General features: G+C 36.0%; 1 protein-coding gene and 1 non-coding gene across 3 annotated transcripts in view; one reads left to right on the top strand and one right to left on the bottom strand.

Moving 5' to 3' along the window:
* SLC44A5 (solute carrier family 44 member 5) overlaps positions 1 to 26,605 on the top strand; it is a 353,266-nt gene that overhangs the window by 28,178 nt on the left and 298,483 nt on the right. The window lies entirely within an intron of this gene.
* Positions 16,257 to 16,328, bottom strand: TRNAE-UUC. Its single transcript has one exon. It is a non-coding gene; the product is annotated as a tRNA-Glu (tRNA).

The following is a 26,605-nucleotide window of genomic DNA, read 5'->3' as shown; positions in this document are numbered from 1 at the left end:
TAGGACCTTTCTTTATCCTTTGTGCTTCAATCAAACAATTTATATATGTATGTATTTACTTTAGCTCTAAGATATTTTCTTATATTATTTCTTTGATAACCTTCTCCCTTCTATGTACTGTCTCCCTTTTTCTCCAAAATGTATTAGTGGGTATTGAATATTCTGGATTTATCCTCTTTTTTTCTTTATTCTATATTTTCTGTTTCTTTGTCCTACTGTTCTATGTCCTGGGAGATTTCCCTGGTTTTATCTTCTAATATTTCTCTTGAATTATATTATTCATCTAAAGCACTTTCTTGTTTACTTTTTAAAATAATATCTTCTTCCTGTTTATGTTTTCTGGCATCTCTTTGAGAATAATATTTTGACGTTTTTAAAAAGTTCTCTTAAAGTTGGATTATCATTGCTTCTTGTGGGGTCATTTTTTCCTGCTAGTTCATCTTTATCTTTCTTCTTTAACATTACAGGCTTTACTCAAATGTCTGGTGATTTTGGTGGACTGTTTATATGGAAGAATGAAACTGAATGGGGGCTCTGGGTACATGAGATGGTTTCCTGACTGGCATCCTCTGCTTTTTGGTTCGTGGCTGGGGTACCAGCCATTAAGCTTGGGAATCCCTAATGACCAGGCCAAGGAAGGCTTTAATCAGCCCTCTAACACTTAGACTCGCTGCCTTACTTCTTAGGATGATCAGAGAAGATAGCTCAGATCTTTGTGCTGGGTTACCTGCCTGGCCTCGGGCAGTCTTACTTCCTGGGATGTGGGAGGGGCTTTCCTCGGATGTGGGAGGGGCTTGTACAGCTTGACTCTTCTCTAAACCAAGGATCAGTAAATGTTTTCCGTAAAGGGGCGATAGTAATATTTAGGATTTGTGGGCCACATACAGTTTCTGTCACACAGTCTTTTTAAAACAATGCTTTAAAATGTAAAATCCATCCTTAGCTAACTGGCTGTAAAAAATAGGTGGTGGCGGCCTGCAGTTTGCCAACTCTTGCAAAACAGACCTCCTGTTAATCCCTGTTTTCTGCCCTATATTTCACCCTCAATTTCTGAGTGTCAATCCTAGCTGGGACTGGGATTTCATAAAGCAGTTTGAGCTCCCCTGCATCCCGCCCCCTCCCACCCCCCTGCTGATCTTCAGCCTTTCTCCCTTTGTATTCTGGGCTGTTTCTTTCTTCTCTGATTTCTTGGTCAGTAGCCTTCCATCTACTTTCTGTCTTCTAAGAATCTGTTGAAAATTCATGTCCACTAATGGCTCCCTCCCTGTTGTGTTTTGCTACTGTGGTAGATGCAGTTGGTACCTATATCCTCTCATCACCTCCAGTTTCCCAGGACCCATCCCATCTTTCAGTTGCCAGCACCTGCAACTCTTAGCGTGAGGGTGCCGTCTGGCTGTAGGAGCTTGCTCTGCCTGCCCGTGCAGGCCCGCTAGAAGAGCCAGGGTAGGTCCCCTCCCACCAGCCCTCAACCAATGGCTTTCAGGAATTGGTGGGTAAATACCCCAGCTTCCTTGCTCCTCTGTTGGAGTATCTCTGAGGTGCGAGTTCTCCACAGGCCCCAGGTGCTAACAGTATCTTGTTTGATAATGAGCCCTTTATTGGCTCTCCCTTGTTCCGTGACTCACGTGACTCACGCTCTCCCTCCTCTACTAAAGTTTCCTGGATTCCTTCTCACATAAGTGGGTTGAATTCGAATGCTTATCAAGAGCCTGCTGCTGAGGAACCAAAATGGAGATATCATGGGTTAGTTTTTTTTCCCTTTATTATAATTTTAATTAAATCTCAGGTAGAGGGAACAGATAACTTTGAGTACTTTTATTATACTGAATCTGAATCTGATTAATCAATATTATACTGAGTATTTACCATGGGCCAGGCATTATCTGTGGGGGATAGACTCATGAATTAGCCTTGAATTCTAACCTGCAAGGAGCTTGTGTTCTACAGGGTAGATAATCGACGCAGTAGGCTGTTTGAAGTGTTCTTAAGAGAGGCTGCGATGTACGTGTTGTGGGGCTTAGCCGGCATGAGAAGTTATTTGCAGATGGGTGATCAGGGATGGCTTCAGGAGGGGAGTGAGATGAGAGCTGGGTAAAGGAGAAATCAATTTGAAAACAGAATGATGGGGCTGGGCGTTCCTAGGGGAGAAAACGGAATGAACACAAACCCTGCTCAAGAGGCATGTGAGGAGGACTGGTTGAGTCGAGAGAAGCCTTCTATTCCTGAGAGAGGACAAAATGATGTAAAACAAGCATGAGTACATATAAAAGCACAGATGTGTGTGTGTGTGTGTTCGTTCGTTCGTTCGTGTGTGTGTGTTCATTAATTCAAACGGTAAGGAGATGTTCACATGAATATTGATGGAGGTTGCTGATAATTGATTTATATAATTAGGAGTTTGGATTTGATGTGGGAAACAAACGGGAGCCATCAGATTCCTCTGAATCCTGAAGGGAAATTAAAAACTTATTTAAGGGAGAATGTTGTGACTTAGGATGTTTTATTTTTGTGAGGGATTGATGGAACGGAGATGAGGAAGAAGCTGCTGCAGGTGAGTGTGATTTTTCAGTCTGCCTCATTGTGGGAGACTGTGGGATTAGGAGTCTAAGGGCTAATTTGAGAAATATGGAGGAAAAAGCTGAACTGCTAAAGGAGGAAAAAGCAGATAGAAGTATGAAGAAGGGGGAAGCAAGGAAAAATTCTAAGAAAGAGGTCTAGCTCTTAGGAATCTCTCAAAGTAGGAAAGATACTAGAGAGAGTAAAAAAGAGAAAGGCCTGCATCTGGACCAGTTAGAATTGAGAAGATGAGCTAGATAGGTTAGGAAGAACTCTGCTTTATCATCTACTTATCCTGTCACTATTTCTGATCATTTGTGTCCTTCAGAAGAGTTGGTGAGGAACTGTGTAAACCTATTGAAGGTTAAGCTTTGGGTTCATCTTGAAAAAAAAAAAAAAAAAAGTTTTTTTTTTTTTTGTTTTAGTCCTTAAAGAGGTTTCAATGGGAATAATTAAAAAAATAGAAAGTAATACACCCTTCATTGATAATAAAGTCTTGAGCTTAAGTGAGACTCTTAGAGCTTTCAAATTGTACATTAGAATTTCTATTTAAACTGATTTACTGCTGTAGCCACAACAGTTGATCTGCTGACTTCCATGTGAAGGCTTCCTGTATGGAGAAAAAGTACAAAACAGAATTTAATCCTTTCCCACAATGTCAATTTCTTAGGTACCAAGCCACAAATTAGCATTATTAGTGGGGAAGGACACCCTGTGTCTAGCTACATGTATTTAACTATATGCTGAAAAGACTGTGCTCATTACTGCAACTGTAAGGTAGCTGTAGCCACACATTAATAAGTTATGAGCTACTATCTCAGAGAAATTACTCTACCAATAGTAAGTAGCCTATGTTCTATTTTTCTTCTCCCTTGGATATCTGTATGGAATAAAATTAATTCAGAAAACAACAATCTTCGAGAAGTGGGAAAGCTTAAATTACCTTATAACTGGCCTTCGCCTCCCTTCCCCACCCTTATTAAACAGCATTTATTGATAGAATTATTCTAGCATGTTAGTTGCTCTTTCAGACCCTAAACCTTAAGCCTTTTTTTTTAAAATTTCACACATCCCTTCAAGGTCACCTCCCACTGTCTTTTCTGTTAGCAACTGCTATAAATGGTATCACACTCTCCTAGTTTTCTACATTTTTACCTATTAGTCATTTACCCTGAAGATTCTTTTCCTTTCTTTTGCCATCCAACAATATGGAAGCAGGCTACTCTATAGGAATTCTGCTCTCTTAGGATTTTGGAGCGAAGAATTCCTCAAAAGCCCCCAGGTATCTTAAGAACACCTTTTTTCGGATCTCACCCATTCTTTTTAAAAAATACATCATTGCTTATAATCTACAATAATATAATTAGAATAGTGCTGCTTGGTTACTGTCAGATATTTCTGCTTAGCAAATTATATGAAAAGTTCTAATGCCAGGACAGGGGGTACATCTTCTGGGGGGAACTTCTGAGGTTATTATATATGGGGTAGAGCTGCACTTAAGAAGATAGCACATTTTCCTTCCACATCTAGCTTTGGAAAAAAGTGCAGCATCCTGAAGAAACCCGGGATACCTGAATACCTGCAGAAATTGTACGACTTTGTCTAAATTTATCCACTTCCAAGATCATATAATCATTAGGCTTAGGAGCCTGAAAGAGACCATAGAGATTGAGTATCCACCTTTGCATCCATTCAAAATTCCCATCCAGTACTTGACCAGTGAAAATGTGAGGTAGAAATAGAGTAACTTAACGTAGTAGCTAAAAGTGTGGGCTGTGGAGTCAGACATTGAAATCTAGACTTTCCACTTAAAATTATGAATTGTAATCCAATTTTGGACAGGTTAATTAACTTCTTTTGCTTTACTCCTCTCAACAGTAAACTAGGGATATTAATACCTACACCATGGCATCACTGTGATTAGGTTATGTCCTGGACTCTCTTAAATATTAAATAAATGCAAGCTGTTGTTATTTGTTCCTTTCAGAATATGTAAGGACCATTTCTTTAAGTTTGTGCTAAAATCTTTTATTGACTCTAGTCAAAGAAATGCATTGTCTGTCCAGCTTTTTGAATGAAATCTTTTCTGTTGTATTCTGCATTGTATCAAACTAAATTAGTAACATAGTTTACACATCATTCACATGTATACACATGTTTAAGTTATTTAAAAAATCTAGCTACATTTTCAGGAAGGTTTTAATAAAAAGGTTTTTAGAGATCATAAAAATATTTACCTTTTAGCAGGATGGTTTATTTTCATGCTGATGTTGGAATTTTGGGACAGTGCTATTTTGCATGACTGTTTAGAAAGACAACACATATTCTGCTTTAACTGTAGCTGGAATTGACTTTTTTTTAAAAAATAGACTCAGTCTCAGACCTTTGAAAATAAAGGCATTTTTATTGCTAATTTGATTCTATCAAAATGACTTCTGAATCTCATAGAAGAATTTTAGTTGTTACAGGTAAACTTGAGGTGACAATCACATGTATTTTTATCATAATAGAACAGTACTGGGATAAACTTCTGCCCCTTTTAATTTTATATGAATTGGTACTCTAATTATCGGGCACTGAGTCTCAATAACTTCTGGTGCTGTGGCATTCTGTTTTCTCCCAGTTCTCACAGGCTTCAAACACTGATTTCAGAAGTGCCTCATTACTGCATAATGTTCCTGGTTCATTGTCATGAACAGATAGCCTGAAGTAGAATGTATGCCATTTAAAGACAACAAAGTTTTTTTCTTTTTAGTTTTTTTGTTTTTTTATGTTTGAATAATACATTAGTGTGAAAAATAGCACCTTCAATATTAAGTTTTGGAAGGCAAATTGAATTGCACAAAATTTCAAAAGTTTGTGTCTCAAATGTTACTTTACTACTTATAAAACTCTGTGTATACCAGGTAGGGAAAGCATCTCATATTTATTTAGTAGCTTTCCAGTACCAGGCACTTCAGATACATTGTATCATTTAATTCTCATAATTGTTCCTAGAGGCAGGAATTATTACCCTCATTTTATAGAGGAGGAAACTGAGAGTCAAAGAAGTAAAATGATTTGCAAAACTAATAAGTGCAAAGCAAGGACTTACTTGAACCTGGACCTGACACTAAAGACTGTCTGCCTTTCCACTCTACTGCCTGGAGTGAAGGAGAGGGAATGTGTGTAGTGAAGTATGGAAATGAATAGCACCATCTGGAAGGGCAGTTCTGCCAAGTTCTAATATGAAAAGTGCTGGACCTCATTATAGCAAACATTAACGTAAAGTTGAATCCCTTTACTGAATGATCCCACTCTTACAAAACACTCTGAAATACATTTTAGTTCTGAGTTCCCATCCATGAGGGTACAGCATTGGCCATAATTGCTGCTGCTGTAACTTTGTACATTAATGGCAATTTTGTGAGGCTAGGTGAATTTTCCTATTTAGCTAGAGCTTCATTGTTCTCTCTAGACTTCCCTTAATTTCCTGCTGAGATCTTATTAAACATTTTGAGGATGAACTAATCAGTGTTTTGCATCCTTTTAATAATGTGAATGCTTTTTCTTCAGCATAATTTAATGTGAGACTATTCAGATGGAAATAGATCGAAAGACTTCCTCACCAGTCATGGTCTCTGAAAATGGGCTCGCTTAGTGATGCTGATGGGTAGGCAACCACATTAAGGTTTAATATGAGGTAGAAACTTCAGATAAACGTTTGTAAATGGGCAACAATTTATAAATAACTTTTAGTCATTTATTCTTTCATTCTCAAAATTAATGGTTCCAGGTCACTTGTACATACTGAAATTCCTTCTGGGGGTATTATGAGAGGAAGGTGATCCATTCACAAATCTTCATAGCCAAATTGATAAGCTTTTGATGCTTATGCTTTAATGCCTATTGATTGATGCTCGAAAATCAAATTTGCTCTTCCCTCACCCTAGTGGATCACTTCAGCATAAAATTAGAATGCTTAATTTGAAACAAATTCTCCCAAAAGGAGAAACAGCTCTAATTTTCCTGTAGACGCTATCAGTACTGCTTCTTTGGGTTTAGTGTTAGATTACATTAGTCCCTGGGTCAAGATAGTTCATTGGCATATTATAACTTTTAACAAGAAGCCAGAGTATATTTGGTAGTATGCTGTTGTATGAGGTGAAAATATGTTTTGATGACTTTGATGGCAAGAATCTTTTAATATAGTTTCACATCATTTAAGTATGTAGAGACATGGGAAATAAACCAGTCTTTTTTTTTTTTTTTTTTTTTTGTATGCTACAGGGTACAGATTTTAAATTTTAGCAGCGTAATTCAGATTTTTGCCTTATGTACTGTATTACTAATCTGAATATTTTCCAAACTTTTTGAAGAAAGTTCTTGTGATTTGGTTTGAAGCAGAGTTGGAAATCATAAGCTACTTGTGTAATTTTCAGACACCTTTATGAAAACTGAAATAGTCAAATGCTTCCATATCTAATGTAATGGAACAATTGTGTTATTTTCAGTTATTATTTGGTTTAGGATGATGAACTCACACAAATATAACCATTTCTCTTACATTTGATACCAAGACCACTACCCTGGCTTGTCTTATGGAGAATGAAAGCATATTTTAAGTTATTTGTATATATATATGATTTATCTTAATGGTATTGGTTCAACTAATCCTTTTGGCTATCATTTATTATATAAAAATAATTTTTTCCAAATACCATTAAAGAACGTATCTGAATGGGATGATAAGATAGAAAATTTCAAGATTTTGGAGTTCAGAGTAGGTACAATAGATAAACTACTTTTACAGAATGGTTTCTGAATAAGACCCTTTCTTATTCACATGTGCCATTAAAATACACATGAGTATTTAAAGAATACTCACTTACACTTATCATCATCGTATACTTTTCTTCAGTGTTAGTGACTTGGTAAGGAAATTGGTCTTAAACTGTTAACCTCAGCAATTGCTTAACTTAGTTTTACATCTCCCACAAAAACTATCCCTGAGATTTTACTGTGAAACTCTACTTACATCCAAAATCCTTTTATTTTCCCACCAAAGCAGGGATTCTTTTATTTGCATACTTTTTTTCTTCCAGTTGTACTGAGGTATAATTGACGTACAGCGCTGTATAAGTTTAAGGTGTACAGCATAATGATTTTACTTACGTACACTGTGAAATGATGACCACAGTTCTAGTGAATATCCATCATCTCATAGAGATCCAAAAAGAAGGAAAAGAGAAAGAAATTTTTCCTTGATGAGAACTCTTATGATTTACTCTTAACAACTTTCATATATAACATACAACAGTGTTAATTACATTATTTTTTTTAATAAATAAATTTATTTATTTATTTATTTTTGACTGTGTTGGGTCTTTGTTGCTGCGCATAGGCTTTCTCTAGTTGGAGTGAGCAGGGCTACTCTTCGTTGTGGTGCATGGGCTTCTCATTGCGGTGGCTTTTTTTCTTGCGCAGCATGAGCTTTAGGTGTGTGGGCTTCAGGAGCTGAGGCTTGCAGGCTGTAGAGCGCAGGCTCAGTAGTTGTGGCACACGGGCTTAGTTGCTCCGCAGCATGTGGGATCTTCCTGGACCAGGGCTTGAATCCATGTCGCCTGCATTGTCAGGCGGATTCTTAACCACTGCGCCACCAGAGAAGCCTGTTAATTATGTTATTATTGACTGTATTCCCTACACTGTACATTTCATCCCCCTGACTTACTTATTTTGTAACTGGAAGTTTATACCCTTAATTTCCCGCATCTATTTCACTCATTCTCCCACCCTCTGCCCCTCTGGCAATCACCTGTTCGTTCTCCGTATCTATGACTTTGTTTCTGTTTTATTATATTTATTTTTTGTTTTTTAGATTCTACATATGAATGAAATCATATGGTATTTGTCTTTCTCTGTCTGACTTATTTCACTTAACATAATACCTCTAGGTCCATCCACGTCGTAAATGGCAAGATTTCATTCTTTTTAATGGCTGTGTAATGTTCGTGTGTGTGTGTATGTGTGTGTACCTGCCACATCTTCTTTATCTATTTATCCATCGATGAGCACTTAGATTGCTTCCATGTCTTGCTATTGTGAATAATGATATTTTCATACTTTTATGAAATGGTCTTGTATAAAACTGTATTATGTTAAACTATACTATCTTAATGATATTAATATATGTGTAATCTATATTTAAAATTCCATAGAATCTAACTATTGTCTATCAAAGAGAAAAAAATAACATATAGCAGTTTCAGTAGTTGAAAGGAACTCTAAACAATCTCAAAGCAGACAAAATTTTTGAAATATAGTATACAAATATATCTGGATAAACTTTACATGTTTTCCTGTGAGCTGTTTCTTGCGTTGTTTCACACATTGCGGCTTACTGTGGTGTCATGATAGCTAGAAGAAATCGTAGGAGCAAAAAATCTTAGCTAAGAAAAGTGGGTGATGTCACTCATTTGATAGAGAAAGAGATAGTAGGAGGATACAGATTCTGAGCTGGCTGAAGGTAAAGATTAAGGGAAATTTTCATAAGGATGAGAAAAATAAAAGTTACAGTATTATCTTAGCAATTACTTTCAAATACTGTCATAAAATAATAAAGAAAATTATGTGAAAATGATATAATTTTTGGAATTATTTCTAAGAAAGATGTTTAAGGGTGATGATGGGGGTGGGGCAAAGGAGAAAGAAAACATTAATAATAAAAAATGGGAAATATTAGAACCTAACATGACTACTAGGAGAGTATTTATCAAAATTTTATTGAAAGATCCTAAAGTTGTATTTGTTATAATGAAAAATATTACATTAACATGGCTCTTGATAAGATGTAACCTGTATCTCCAAATAAAATTTTCGCATTTCCCTTATTCCAGTGCAAATCAGATTATAGCCATCACTTCATGGTAAATTATAAAAATAATCAATAAATTTAAAATAACCATAATATGACAGTAAATGATAACCTTAAACATTTTTGATCACTGTGTTTGTTGAAAATGTCAGATCTTATTCTGCCTACAGTAGATCAGGGAACCTCAGGAAAGTGGAGGGATTTCGTGATATAAGATAGTTAAAATTTAAAGCATTTTATTTTCTGTTTTTAATTTTATTCAGCCAAGGATTATAAGACTCTCTCAATGCCTCCTAAGTGACAAATTCATTAAATATTTATTGATCATTTATAATATTGGAATATTAAGCCCTGCAGTATTGGATGTTATGGGTGCTGGAGATATGTAGTGAAAAATACCAAGGTCAGTGTTCTCATAGCATCCACATTCCCTGGGAGAAGAAGGACAATAAAAAGAAATGACAAATGCATGTAAAGTATACCAATTTGCATTAACTACTATCAGGAAAAAATTAAGAAGGGTAAGAGTAATTTTTTTTAGGGTAAGAGTAATTTTTAGGGTAAGAGTAATTTGAACAAATTACCCTAGCCTAGCTTCATTGTAATAAAATATTTCTATTCTTGTCCTTTCTATTGTCAAGGAATTTGCTAATAATAAACTCTGATAGTACAGTGAGACGCCATGACTAATTACGCATAATGGGTCTCTTCACTTTTTCACATACTACAGAGAGCAGATTATGATTCCAGTAAATTTGGATCATGCATAGAAAAGATTTCAGGTAAAAGTGATCCACGGAAATAGACACTGACATCTTGTTTGCTGCCAGAAGCCACAACTAAATGGCTAGCAGAGTGTTGAATTAGCCCATGGACAGATGTATGGGAGTCTTGGAGCAAAATAGTTTTAATCAGGGGTGATTTTTAACCCTCTTAGAATTTTTACATTAGATGTAGCTAAATTGGATTGAGTACCTAATTTATTATCAACCTGGTTTAGGTTTTGGTCACTGAAAGTATACATCTAAAATGTAACTGTCAGAAATCTGAGTAAGGTGTAAGCCCATTTGTCAGTAGAGTACGTGATTCATAGTAGGTGATAAGTAAATATTTTTTGAGGGACTAGCTTGTTCTGAGGAACTGAACAGAAACTGAGGTTACTGCCTCCCTGAAGGCTTTTGCTCAGTCTTGGGGCACAGAAAGGTAGAGGACCCAATCCACTATAGATGAACCTTTGTTGGGAAAAATATAAACCTGCCAAAATTTTAAAACTTCTTATGAAATATTCTTTTTCAAGATTTAATTCACATACCAGACCATTTACCCATTTAAGGTGTCCAGATTTATTTTGTATATTCTCAGGATGTGCAACCATCATCACAATCCAACATTAGAACATTTTGTCCCCCATTAAAGAAACTCCAGTCCCATTAGCAGTCACTCCTCATTCATCCAAACCCCTCAAATCCTAGGCAGCCACGTATTTAGTTTCCATATCTATGGATTTGCCTATCCTGGACATTTCATTCAGACTTGTTATGGCCAAATAAAATTCAATTGTTTAGAAAAGTTTGCCATATTTTGTTTATCCATTCATCAGTTGATGGACATTTGAGTTTCCACTTTCTGACTATTATGAATAATACTTCTATAAGCATATGTGTACAAGTTTATCTGTGGAACTGTATTTTTATTTTTCTTGGGAATATACCTAGGAGTGGAATTGCTGGGTCATATGGTAACTCTGTATTTACTTTCTTAAGGAACTGTCAAACTGTTTTCCAAAATGGCTGTACCATTTTACATTCCTATCAGCAATTTATAAGGGTTCTAATTTTTCCATATTATCACCAACACTTGTTATTGTCTTTTTATTATAGCTATCCCTATGGACTTGAAGTGGTATCTCATTATGGTTTTGATTTGCATTTCCCTGATGACTAATGGTGTCAAACATCTTTTAATGTGCTTATTGGTCATATGTATATCTTATTTAGAGAAATATCTCTTCAGATCTCTTTGTCCATTTTTTAATTGGGCTATATGTCTTTTCACTGTAGAGTTGTAAAATTCTTTATATATTCTAGATACAAGTCCTTTATCAGATACATGGTCTGCAAATATTTTCTCCCATTCTGTGAGTCCAGGGATTGGCAACTTTTCTGAAGTTACATCATAAACCATCATGAATAATTTCATTATATTTGAGAGAATGTTTTGTGGTAAAGGGATGAATGTTCATGAAACTACTGTGATTTTAAGGACCCTGATCAAACCACTCAGAAGTATGGATGGAAATGCAATGCGGTAGTATTTTTTAGAAAGACAAGGAAGATTTCCTTCCTCTTCCTCCCACCCACCACTTAAACTCATAAAGAGTTTTTTGGTTTTTAAAAAATGAGAACTTCTCTGGAAGGGTGTGAGGGTGAGGTTTAACACTGGCCTTGGATGTGCCATTCAATCATCTATGTGTCACAAATTACTTCGTTTAGTTTTCATAAGATCCCACTTCACCTCCCACCAACTCTTCCAGTTCCTCACTCCTGGGGTTTCCTCTACCATTTCCCTGCTGTTTCAGAAACCTGATTCTTCCAAAGAACCCTTTCCCGTGGAGGCTCCTGGAGTGGGTGCTGCTCATTCTCTCGTGCTCTGTGTATCATAGATCCCCCAAATCTCATGTGAGTTGCCTGCTATCTGGAAATCATCCCTATCCCTTCTCTTTACCGTAATTCACTGACATCTTGGCCACTCTCTCACGTCCATCAAGGCTTTAGTATCTTTCCCCTCAAACTTGAGGCTTATTATTATTTATTATTATACACCATTTATTATTATTCTAGGTGTCTTCATCCATGTATTGACTGCTCATTTCTTCTTTACTACATCCAGTAATTCCCTACTGTCCACTAGATTAGATTCAAACTTCTCCAAATAGTACTCAGTGCCTCTAACTTAATTGTCCAACATTTTCATACCCAGTGCTTGATGCTAACTGACCATGAAAACCAGAGCTGTCCTTTTTGTGACCCAGCCAACTCCTACAACCTGTGTGTGTTTCTAGCTCTGTGCTTTTGCCTGTGTGATTCGTAGTATTTAGACTGTGCTTTTGCTTGTGTGATTCCTAGTATTTAGACTGTGCTTTTGCTTGTGTGATTCCTAGTATTTAGACTCTGCTTTTCTTATTCATATTCTGTCCATCATTTAAAACCCTATTTCAGTTCTGCTTTCTTTTCCCCGACTGCTCTTCGTGATTTCCTCTTACACTTGTTTGAGCCAGACAGTGATTACTTATTAAGAACTGGTTATTTAATACAGTTTCTGTACAGTTCAATTTAACACTTTAAGAGCACTCTGATTTTTCGTGGTTTTGTGCTTGTAAGACTTTTCTTATCAATTGATAATAGACTTCTTGTGAGCAAGTAAATGTCTGCACATCTACCACAGTGCCTGAAAAGTGGCACATGGTCAGTAAGCACTGGTGTTTGTACACTGACTCCCTGATACCTTTGGGAATTCTTCAGTCACTATCATTGAGATTATCTGAGTTTTGTTTAATAATAATAATGATAACCTATTATCTTATGTTGATTTTGGGAGGAAATGTGTGACTGAGATCACTGTGCACTTTCCTTCTCTTTGGTTGAGTCTGATTCCACATGAATGTGTTTTTTACACATTCATGATTAGGCAGTGTTGGTTTTATGACAGTGCCTCAATATTGAGGTCTCAGGGCCTACATCAAAATACCGTACAATCATTGATGATAGAAGAAAAGTATACACAGTTCATGTCCTGTAGTTCTATATGAAAGCTTGGGGATTCTCTGAATATGATCTTTAAATTTTTTTCTTTTTAAAATGCAGCTAACCAACATTATTAAGGCACTATTTATATTTGAGTGTTTCCTTTTCTCTGAGTGGAACAGCAAATCAACAGTGTGCAACCTTCGTGCTCATAGATGACAGAGGGCAGTGAATTGTGCTTATTTTGGATACCCACTTCTGTTGGTTTTAGTACAATGCGATATCTGTGCTAATTTCTAGGCAGCCGTCTGAAATCTGCAACAGAAAATAACTGATACGTCTGCATAAGCAACACACTTAATCTTTGGTAAAGTAATTTGAAAATTTGCATTACATTTTATCAAGTGATAAAAATTTTAGATAGTATGTTTCTAAAACCTCTCAGGCGTAAAGTCTACAGTGCTCTTGCTATTACTTGAACATCTTGCTCAACTATCTTGCTGTTACTTCTAAAGAAGTGATAAAAATGAAAAATGTGAAGGAAACAGAAATCAGAATTGGAAGGACACTTGTGGTGCCAATTATATACATTTACCATAGCACTTATCAAACTGTCATCATTAGATTTTTTTTGTTTGAGGGCAGAGGCTATGCTTTATTTTACTTCTGAACCTAGCACAATGCATGGTTCATAGGTGCTCAGTAGATGGCTGCTGAAATATGTTTTTGGAGTGAGCTAATATATAATGAAGCTTTAATAATTTAGACTGAAAAAGTAGATTCTTAATGTTTGACTCACTGACCACAAATTATATATTAATATATTCATAAATAAAAATTAATACTCATATTTAATACTTGAAAAAATGCTTTTTCACAACTACTGAATTCTTGAGCAAGTGAATGACATCCAGTCCAAGTGACCAGGATACTTGCACATACTATGTACATAATGTGTATGGGCTTGATCTCATAGCTGGAAGTTATGAATAGTGTGGTTTGGATTTTAGTCATTGTGGAAACATTTAAGCCTCATAAATGTGAACCATGTCCTTTTTCTTTCCTTGTTTTAAAATTTTATTTTCCTAGAGATGATATTCTGCCTATCTTGCCTCTTCTTCACACTCAGGTAATACTTGTCAAATGTGAAAATTGTCTTGACAGAACACCAGAGAACTTTCTAGATATGAGATATTCAGAAACTGGTGCTAAATCACAGGGCACTACAAGAGGTAAAGCTGATGATTAGATAGAAAAAATGCGAAGTTAAGCTATAGGTCACCATGTCCCACTCCTCCCTTCCACATATTCCTTCCACTTTAAGGAAACGCAGAAAAGCTTTTTCCTTAATTATGCTTGCTCTCTCAAAGTATAAGAAACTAACGTGTCTCTTACCAAATACCTACATTCTTCCTGTATCCCATTCTCTATCAAGTCCATGTTCCTCAGGATGTTTTTCTGAAGGGGATGAGTCTGGCTTCTTTCACGCAACATAATTATTTGGAGATTCATCTATGTTTTTACATGTTCAATAGTTTGGTTCTTTTTCTTGTTGAAATAGTATTCTATGGTATGGATATACAAACATTTGTTTTTACCAATTGATGAGGAATTTTGAGTATTTTTAATTATTTTAATTTAATTATTTAAATTTAATTAATTATTTTAATAATTTTTAATTATTTTGAGTATTTTTAATTATTATAAGTATCTCTCTCCCAGAACACTTTGTTCATAACTCTAATGGAACATTTCTCATAGTAGGTTAAACTAGGTTGTTTTCATACATCCTCCATTAGACTATCCTGACCCTTCAAGATAGCGGAACTGTATCTTTTTCATCCTTGCTCTCCCAGCCCCTAGCATAGTGCTGTAGTTTCAAATTGGTACTCCATGTAAACAACCCTCTTAGGTGAAGCCAAAACTTTTTCTTCATCCTGTACTGTCTCCATCATCACCACTTATTGATTCATTCAAATCAGAAGCTTGAGAGATGTTTGTTTGCTTTTTTTTGAAAATCTACTTTGTTTAGGTATAATTCATACACAATAAAAGTCACATATGCTTTTTTTTCTAAATTAAAAAATTTTAATACAATTTCTAAAGATTATACTCCATATCTACCTATATTGGCTATATTCCCTGTGTGGTGTAATACATCCTTGTAGCCTATCTTACACACAGTAGTTTGTACCTCCCATTCCCTCACCCCTGTGCTGCCCCCCACCCCACCCCCGCCACCGGTAACCACTAGTTTGTTCTCTGTCTGTGAATCTGCTTCTTTTTCTTATGGTGACTAGTTTGTTGTATTTTTTAGATTCCACAAATAAGTGATATCATAGAGTATTTGTCTTTCTGTGTCTGACTTATTTCATTTAGCATCGTGCCCTCCAAGTCCACCTGTGTTGCTGCAAATGGCAAAATTTCATTCTTTTTTATGGCTGAGTAGTACTCCATCGTGTATGTATGATATATGTGTGTGTGTATGTATATATATACACATATATATGTATAGTGTGTGTGTATAAATATATATATATAAATATGTATAAATATATATATATAAATATAAATAAATATATATATATGCGTGCCACATCCTCTTTATCCATTCGTCTGTTGATGGACGCTTAGGTTGCTTCCTTATCTTGGTGATTGTAAATAATGCTGCTATGAACATTGGGGTGCATGTATCATTTCAAATTAGTGTTTTTGTTTTTCTCAGATATATACCAGGAGTGGAATTGCTGGGTCATGTGGTAGTTCTATTTTTAGTTTTCTGAGAAACCTCCATACTGTTTTCCACAGTGACTGCACCAATTTACATTCCCACCATCAGTATACGAAAGTTCCCTTTTCTCCACATCCTTGCCAGTGTTTGTTATTTGTGTTCTTTTTGATGATAGCCATTCTGACAGGTGTGAGGTGATATCTCACTGTGATTTTGATTTGCATTTTCTTGATGATTATCAATGTTGAGCATCTTTTCATGTGCCTGTTGGCCATCTGCTTTCCTCTTTGGAAAAATGTTTATTCAGTTCTTCTGTCCCTTTTTTTTTTTTTTTTTTTTTTTTGCCATGTGGCATGGCTTGTGGGAATCTTTGTTCCCTGACCAGGGATTGAACCTGGGCCCCGGCAGTGAAAGTGCCGAGTCCTAACCACTGGACCACCAGGGAATTCCCTGCCCATATTTTAATTGTTTTTTTTTTTTTATGTTCAGTTGTATGAACTGTTTATGTATGTTGAATATTAATCCCTTATTGGTCGTATCATTTGCAAATATTTTCTCCCATTTAGTAGGTTGTCTTTTTGTTTTGTTTATGGTTTCCTTTGCTGTGTAAAGGCATTTGTTTAATTAGGTACCATTTGTTTATTTTTTCCTTTTATTTCCTTTACTTTAGGAGATGGATCCATAAAATATTGCTGCAATTTATGTCAAAGAGCATTCTGCCTATGTTTTCCTCTAGGAGTTTTATACTACAAAGCTACAGTAATCAAAACAGTATAGTACTGGCACAAAAACAGATACATAGATCAATGGAACAGGATAGAGAGCCCAGGAATAAACCCACACATTTATGGTCAATTAATCTACAATAAAGGAGGCAAGAATATACAGTGGGGAAAAGATAGTCTCTTCAGTAAGTGGTGCTGGGAAAACTGGATAGCTATGTGTAAAAGAATGAAATTAGAACATTCTGTAGCACCATCTACAAAAATAAACTCAAAATGGATTAAAGACCTAAATGTAAGACCAGATACTATAAAACTCACACATTCTAAGTAGCTAGATCAATGACTTTGAAAAGTGTATAGGGCTGTATAAACCATCAAACCCATTAAGATATAGAACATTTTAATCTCTCACCAAAGTTCACTCTTGTACCTTGACAGTTTCAAACTGTCAGTCTCTTGCAACCCTCTGTCCCAGGCAATTACTGATCTGATTTCTATCAATATAAAGTGGTTTTGTCTGACTTAAAATTTCATATAAATTAAATTATTCAGTATGTACTCTTTTATTTCCAATTTCTTTTCAATTTGCATAATATCTGTAAGGTTCAACCATATTGCATTGATCTGTCCTTTTAATTGAGGGTGTTTAATCCATTTACATTTAGTATAATCATTGAAATATCTGGGTTTAAGTGTACCATCTACTTTTTTTTTTCCCATTTTGTCACCTCTACTTTTTCATCTGTTGCTCATTTGTTGACTTCTTTTAGGTTTATTGAATATTTTTTTTTGCATATGTGTTTCATTTTATTTCCTCTGTTGACTCCTTAGCTATACCCTTTATTATTCTTTTTAGTGGTTGCTCTAGGGCTTACAATATATGTCCTAACATAGCATAGTCTATGTAAAAGTGACACTCTACCTTTTCATGTTTCCTACATCCTTTACAAACATCCCACTTCTCATTTCACAAATATAATAATGTTAATCAGTATTATTCCATTTACACCTTTTCTCAAATTCACTTTTTCATTTAAAATCACTCAAATGACTTTCCTTTTTTTTCTGGTACTAAGTTAACTCCTAACATGGCTTATCAAATTCATTATGTTTTGAGTCTTGTCCACATCTCTAACTTTATCTACTACTGCTTCAATTCCAGGAATACTGATTTTCTTACAATTCTTCAAATACATCTGGCTGTTTCAAACCTCTGTGTCTTATATAAATTGTTCCTCTGTCTGGAATACCCATTCTCTTTTGGCATTTAAAATTTTTTTCTGAGGGATTATATGTCTGTGAAACTTTTCCTGACTCCTCTCCTTCCAGACAGAATTAATTATTCTCTACTCTGTTCTGCTTCTGTGCCTTCTGTATACTTGTATTAGATGCTTCTTGCACCATTTCAAATTTACTTGGCCATACCTCTTATTCCAGCTACAACTGCATTGACCATTTCTGTGAAGATGCTGTCCATCTTCCTGCAGATACAACTTGACAGTGCCCTGCCTCAGTTTAACCTCTCACTCCCCCACTCTAACCTTCATGGATTCTTTATTTGATGGTGAAATAGCATGGGGCACCCCTGGGATTTTGCCCAGCACTCAAGCATGTGCAGCACAAGGAATAATGGGGAGTTATTGCCCTGGGGGACACCCTTGACCAATGAAGAGCAGAGAGATGAGTAAATGCTTCCTGCTTTCTTTCCCTGGGAGGTTATTAGGTGTCCTATAAGGCTGAGTATCCAACCATCTGTATGGGTAGCCAGTCAATTCAATAACAAATCTTTTTTTGACTTTCCTTCCTTCCCGCCTTTGCTCCATCTTCTCTAAATCTTGTTCCCCGAATCATACTTCTTTGTCTTAGGCTCTGTGTTCTGAGGAAACCAGGCTGAGAAAATACAACTATTACCTGTACAACATTGTCTTTAAATGTGTTGCTTCCTCCAGACCAGTGATTTTTCAAACCTCTTAAAGCAGTAATATATTAAGCCCAAAAATATACAACTGGTAAAAGTAGAGCAATTCTGATTGGAATGAGAATGAAGCCAGAGGTTTTGTAAAACAAAAAACAATATACTAATTAAGCTATGAACTTCATGAGAGTTAGAATATATGTCTTATTAATCTTTGACTCCTAAGAACCTGGTATAGTGGCTGGCTCCCAGCAGGTAGTCAATAATATCTATTAAACTGAACTATATTTAATTGAGGGAAACTAAAGTATATAAAATATAAATAATTTCATTTAGTCTACAGTGATTATGGATAAAATAAGAAACAAAACAAATATAGTCCAAATACTTTTTCTGGAAGCATGAGGTTTATTAGAAAAGGCAATAAAACTTTTTCTGTAAGCTCAAGTTTTTCTATTCTTAACTTTGTATATTAATTTTCAGATGGTTGTCCAGGCTTCTGCTTTATGTCATCAGTAATAAATTGAAATTGAATTTTTAAAAATCCCCCACATTTTTTTTTTGTTTTTTGTTTTTAATTTTTATTTATTTATGGCTGTGTTGGGTCTTCGTTTCTGTGCGAGGGCTTTCTCCAGTTGTGGCAAGCGGGGGCCACTCTTCATCGCGGTGCGCGGGCCTCTCACTGTCGCGGCCTCTCTTGTTGCAGAGCACAGGCTCCAGATGCGCAGGCTCAGTAATTGTGGCTCACGGGCCCAGTTGCTCCACGGCATGTGGGATCCTCCCAGACCAGGGCTCGAACCCGTGTCCCCTGCATTGGCAGGCAGATTCTCAACCACTGCGCCACCAGGGAAGCCCCCCACCACGTTTTTGAAATTGTTTATTAATAAAGGTGAAAGGGGTGGGAAAGTTATTTACAATTATTTTATGGTCATCAATGTGGAACGGGTGAGATAAAAAACTAAAGATAACATCTAGAAAATAAATATGCCACTACGGAATCAAAGAGCTGCGAATGGAAGCTCCTCTTATGTACTGTGATGATAGTCAGTATTGAAGGGTGTCGTCATTTCTTTTTCTTTTCTTTTTTTTTTTGTCGTAATTTCTTAAACATGACAAAAACTCCAGAGGGATAGACTTCTTGAATTAGTTATTATGAACAAGGTTTTCTGAGCATTCAGAGGTGGGGAAAACAATGAAAAAAACAACAACAACAACTTCCCTGGAAATTTATGCTCTTAAAAAATTTATCAGGGTATATTTTTGTATGAATAAGGTATTTTATCAATTGGTCCATCAATTCACCTACTCACTCAACCACCCATTACAATGGTGTTAAGATTGGCATTTAAAAAAGCCTACGTGAGAATCTGTCCTTTACCATCAGTCAATGAATTTTTTTCAATCATATTTCTTTAAATAAGAACTTTAAACTTTTATGGATAGCAAGTTAGTGACTGATTTCCATTTTCTTTATTGTAAAAATTGGGCTTGTTTATGAGAGTTGTGAGAAAAATATAGTCTTAAAATACATCTATCCAGTCATTCAACATACATGTCAATAACACATACTTTGTGCTGAGTGCTAGGATTCAGTGGTGAATATAGTTAGTAGATTTTAGAGATGGAAGGAACACCATGAGATGTTATAGGATGAGCTGTTAAGGCATAGTTACTGACTAATGAGACACAGACATGGAGAAAGGTTGTGGCTTGCCCAAGATCAGAGCTTGTAAATTATTCCTCAGAATATATAAGGTTATTTTTAGATATCATTTTGATTTGCATTAATCTTCTAAGCATTACTGAATGATAAACTACAAAAATAGCCAATGGTAAAACACCATTGCACAAATGAGAAACCATTAAAAAGGATACTCTTTAGAAGAGGGAGGGTTAGGGATAGATTAGGATGGAGTGGGGGAAAATATTTAGGATCATTTCAGTTCATCTGGAAATTTTTCAAACTTGAGTCTTTTCCCCTGTTGAGTTGCATATGGCTTAAAGAGTTGAAAAATAAACTAATGTTTATTGATAATCTAATGAGAATCTAATATATGCTAGGCACTTTAATGTATATTAACTCATTTAATATTCACAACTACTCTGTAAAATATTGTATTGTTAAGTCTGAATGGCTGTTTCAGCTTAGTGTCAGAGTGTGTGTGTCATTCCTTAACGGTTGTCATTGTCCAGAGTCTGACACACACCTCTCGGTTCAGTAACTGGACTATTATGTGGTCAACCAGAGGTTAACGGGCCCAGGCAAATTGGTCCCTTCTAACCAAACTCATAAGAGTCTGGTTATAAATCAGAGCATCAATTTACAAGTCTCTATGAGGAAATTAACTGCCAAGTAGACCAAATATTCATGTCAGCTTGTCAGAACATTTTCTTCCCTGAGGAGAAGGACGCTTGGGAAATAAAGGACAGGAGAATGCCAAGGAAGTATAAAATTAGAAGAAAGTGAGTTGAATGCCCTTAATAAGGAGAGTGTCATGCAGTTACTGGAGCCCAATGTGCCTTCCCCACATAGGAATATATCTGCCTGGCTAAGGGATCTGAATACTATTATTACCGAGTCAGGTCCCTCTGTCAATATTGTTTAAGATCATGGCCAGTTGTAGACTCAGCTGCAGTAAGAGAGAATAGATTGGGAGAATCTGAGACTTTGTTCAAAACAAGCCCTCTAGTTTGGGCCAAGCATCTGCAGATGCTAGAAGAAGGAACAGAGAGGCAGTTTATGGAATAAATATAGTAATCGGGTTAGAGATTATGACAATAATCATCTCTAACAGTGACTCAAGATTTATTATGTGTTAGAAATTGTGCTAAGAACTTTACATCAGTTACCTAACTGAATTCGCACAGCAACCATCTCTGATAAACGCTGTTAATGTTCCTATTTTATAGATGAGAAAACTGAAGTTTAGAAAAGTTAAAGAAATATACTGGAAAGTGGAATCTTAACATAGGATAGTCCAAACTGGATTGGGGGCATTTCAAGGTTACTGTGTGCAAAGTTGAACTCTTCATTTCTTCTTAAAACACATTCCTCCTCCAGGTCTGAAGCCTCTGGGTACTAGATCCCTCCTTCTCTCCCTCCCTCCTTCCTTCCTTCTCTCTCTCCCTACTTCTATCCTTCCTTCCTTCCCTGCTTCACTCCCTCCACTCTCAGTTCCTGACATCAGAAAATCCAGTAAATTTTACCTCCAAAATACATAGTGGATCTTCCCCCTTTTCTCCAGCTCTGCAGTCACCACGCTAGCCCAATTATGGACCACCTCCTGCAGCCGCTAGCCCCCCTCCCCTGCAAACCAATCACTGTCCAAAGAGTGGTATTTTTCTGTATTGAGGTGTAATTCATGTAACATAAAATTAGTCATTGTAGTCATTTAAAAAGTGTACAATTGAGTAGCTTTTAGTACATTCACAATGTTTTGCAACCATCACTACTATCTAATTCTAGGACATTTTCAAAAAGAACCCCTCATCTGTTAAGCACTTTCCATTCTTCTTCCCTTGGAAACCACTGATCTACTTTCTGCCTTCATGAATTTGCCTGTTCTGGACATTTCATGTAAATGCAATCATACATTTGTGGCCTTTTGTGTCTGACTTCTTTCATGAGAAATAATGTGTTCAAGGTTCATCCATGATGGAACATGTATCAGTACTTAATTCCTTTTTATGGCTGAATAATATTTTATTATATTGATATATCACATTTTGTTTATCCATTCATCAGTTGATAGACTGATTTGGGTTGTTTCCACCTTTTGGCTATTATGAATAATGCTGCTGTGGACATGTTTTTGTTTTGTTTCTGATTTTTAAAATTTTTATTTATTTTTTTATTGGAGTATAATTGCTTTACAGTGTTGTGTTAGTTTCTGCTGTACAGTGAAGCGAATCAGCTATATGTATACATATATCCCCTCCCTCTTGGACCTCCCCCCACCCCTCATCCCACCCATCTAGGTCATCACAGAGCACTGAGCTGAGCTTCCTATGCTTTATAGCAGGTTCCCACTAGCTATCTATTTTACACATGGTGGTGTATATATGTCAATCCTAATCTCCCAATTCATCCCACCCTCCCCTTCGCCCTCTGTGTCCCCATATCCATTCTCTATGTCTGTGTCTCTATTCCTGCCCTGGAAATAGGTTCATCTGTACCATTTTTCTAGATTCACATATATACCTTAATATAGGATATTTGTTTTTCTCTTTCTGACTTATTTCAGTCTGTATGACAGACTCTAGGTCCATCCACATCTCTACAAATGACCCAATTTTGTTCTTTTTTATGGCTGAGTAATATTCCATTGTATATATGTACCACATCTTCCTTATCCACTCATCTGTTGTTGGACATTTAGTTTGTTTCCATGTCCTGGCACTATAAAACTCTTAGAGGAAAACATAGGAAAAACACTCTTTGACATAAACCACAGCAAGATCTTTTTTGACCCACCTCCTAGAGAAATGGAAATAAAAACAAAAATAAACAAATGGGATGTAATTAAACTTAAAATCTTTTGCATAACAAAGGAAACCATAAACAAAACAAAAAGACAACCCTCAGTAGGGGAGAAAATATTTGCAAACGAAGCAACTGACAAAGGATTAATCTCCAAAATATACAAACAGCTCATGGAGATAAATACCAAAAAAAACAAAACAAAACAACCCAACTGAAAAATGGGCGGAAGACCTAAATAGACATCTCTCCAAAGAAGACATACAGATGGCCAACAGGCACATGAAAAGATGCTCAACATCACTAATTATTAGAGAAATGCAAATCAAAACTACAATCAGGTATCATCTCACACTGGTCAGAATGGCCATCATCAAAAAATATACAAACAACAAATGCTGGAGAGGGTGTGGAGAAAAGGGAACCCTCTTGCACTGTTGGTGGGAATCTAAACTGATACAGCCACTGTGGAGAACAGTATGGAGGTTCCTTAGAAAACTAAAAATAGAACTACCATATGACCCAGCAATCCCACACCTGGGCATATACCCTGAAAAAACCATAATTCAAAAGGACACATGTACCCCATGTTTTTGTTTTAACACCTGTTTTCAACTCACTAGTGTAATCTTTTAAAAATGAAAATCATGTGGTTTCCCTATTTAAAAGCCTTCAGTGGCTTCTCATTACAATCATATCATAATCCAGATGCTTTCCTTTGCCCCATAAGGGTTTGCATGCTCTGCCTCTCCTTTCTCATTTAAGCATCTTTCCTCTTCCCTCAATATGTTCCAGCCACACTTGCCTCCATTTAGTTCCTCCAACTTCCCAAGCCTTTTTAAGAGTATGTACACCTGCTGTTTTCTGGCCTGAAATGCTCTTTCCATTATTTCACGTGGCTAGTTTATTTCATCCTTCAAATCTTCATCCTTAATGTTACCTTCCCTGAGAGGTTTTTCCCTGGCTATATTATTTCCTGTTTCCTTCCTAATACTTTTCCCACCTTGTAATTACATGGTTGTTTCTACTGTCTGTCACCCTCACAAGAATGTAAGTTCCTTAAGGTCAGGAATTAAAGTATACCCTTTTTCATCATTACTATCTGCACCTGTGCTTAGCACCATACTTGACATAGAAGAGGTACTCCATAAGTGTTTGTTGAATAAATAAATAAATGAGAAAGATCACAGGTGCTGGATGTGAGATGGAGTAATTCAACATGTGGTTACAGAGGTATACTAACAAAAAGGAAGAGCAAGATGGTGGGGAATCTTCAGTTATGCTAACATTTGAAAATCTAGGCAGGTGAGTGGTCAACAGAACAAGTCAGTCATTGGTTCAAGATGGGAATTTGGTCAAGGAGTCAGAGCAAAACCTCTGCATATAAAGTCAGAGTTATGGAAAAAAAGAGCATGGTTAATTTGATGTCAGCTCTAGAGAAGTTGGCTAAATTTTCTTAAATATCACCTTTCTAAAATCAGGATTGCGTCTAGAAACCAGGCTGGGACTGAGGTTACAGCCATAGCTTTTGGGAGAGGAAGGACACAAAAGATGAGGAACTAGGCAGGGATGACAAACCCAAAACTGTGTTAAAGAAACACTAATAGACTTATGCTCTTCAGATCATCAATCTCCTTTTCACACTTTTAATTAACACTTCATCCTTATCTACTTGATGTGAATAGGTTGTGGCCAAATCACATCATGTTCCCTTGCCTCCTGGATAATGACCAGGTCCTTTCTAGCTCTGAAAATCTATGATCCTCCATGCCACAGTTTCCAAGTTTCAAATGATATTTCACTGTACACAATTGATGTTGGCTCTTTCTTGATGATTTCATTGGTAAATAGTCTTCATGGACATAAGAAGTGTATATGTGTCTGTGGGTCCTTGTGGGTCCTTTCAGACAGAGTGGCACTTCTAGACTTGACTGCTTGACTCAGAAAAACAGCATATTTTGGAACCCGTAGCCCTTAATCTACTGACTAGAGATAGAACTTGAGAAATAAAGAATTTGAGCAATATTTAGTAGCAAAATTGCCTAAATTATTGTTTAATATAGTGGTTGATTAATGGTAAACACTTATGTTTTAAAAAATCATTAAATTTTAGATAGTTAACATCCAAAGTATTTTTTTCACTGAAGTTATTAGATCAATCCTTTCTCTGAGGATTTCATTTTGATTCTTTCTGAACACAAAATTAAGCTAGTAGAATAGAATGTTACTGGTACCTAAATTACAGGATTAGACTAAATCTATCTTATTCTTCACTGTGCAATGAAACATGATAAAAATGAGAATTAGTCTGTACAAACCAGAGATGTGTTAACAAGATTCTTAGACAAGTGTTAGACATTTTCCATGACTGATTAGGTAGCACTGTAATGAGACAGAGCTAGTCTTGGATTACAATTAGAAGTTTGAAGCAAGACTTTGAAGTTTTAAACAAATTTTATGGAGTACAAAAATGGTTAAGTTGCGCAATATGAAATGTCAGCTCTGGGCTTCTTAACATGTAACACTGAAAATGTAAAGTTAAAGAAAAATGTGATAACGTTTAAAGATAGATCTAAAAATAACTTTTGAAAAAGTCTTGAATTTGGACTTATAAGGAATAAAAACACGAATCAAGGAGAAGATATTTAAGGAAAAGAATGGTTATGTAAGCAAATGTAGAAGGACTAATGGAAGTAGAAAATCACCATTTTGCAACCACTATGGAAACTGGATTCAGAAGAATAATCAATGGCTGCCAAAAGTTTGAGGAGGAATGGGATATTTATGTGTTACCAGAGTATCTCCTTAGAGATTATTTATTAATTACAAAGCGAGAAATGGTAACTTTACAGTGGGGAAACTTGACTGCCACTACTTTATAGAGTGATCAAAGTTAACATCACCAGTGATGGGATAAACTAAGATTTGATTCCTAACGTGATACACTGAGAAAGTCACAAAATCGTTTCTGTAGTATTCCTGCCAAAAATGCATAAGTCGAATCTAATCATGTGGAAACATCAGACAGACCCAAAAAGACATTCTTCAAAATAACTACCTTGGTACTTTTGAAAAATTTCAATGTCATGAAAAAAATGTGAAGAACTGTTTCCAGTAAAGGAGACTGACAAGACATGCCAAAAACATGTGATTTGTGATCTTTGATCTGTATCAGAGAAAAAAAAATTCCGTAAAGGACATTATTGAGACAATTGGAGAAAAAGAAATAAAGACCATAAATTAGGTAAAGGTGTTATATAAATGTTATATTCCTGGATTTGATAAATGTGCTGTGGTCACATAAGAGAATAACCTTGTTCTTAGGAAATGAAGAATATCCTTGTACTTAGGGATAAAAAGGCATGATTCTGCAAATAACTCTCAAATGGTTCAGGAAAAATATTTTGTGGTGTGTTTATGTGTTTGTGTGTGTGGGTAGAAAGGAGAAATATGGGCAAGTGGTAAGAGTTGGTGAATTTGGTTGAAGGGTATACAACGGTTCTTTGTTCTATTCTTCAGACTCTTCTGTAAGTTTGAAATTATTTCAACATAAAACGTTAAAGAAAAAAATGAGTGATTTTTAATCATCTACCTGAGGAAAG

This window comes from Balaenoptera musculus, chromosome 1 (genome assembly GCF_009873245.2).
Source record: "Balaenoptera musculus isolate JJ_BM4_2016_0621 chromosome 1, mBalMus1.pri.v3, whole genome shotgun sequence".
NCBI classification, from domain to species: Eukaryota; Metazoa; Chordata; class Mammalia; order Artiodactyla; family Balaenopteridae; genus Balaenoptera; species Balaenoptera musculus.
This window is presented reverse-complemented; position numbering and strand designations above follow the sequence as displayed.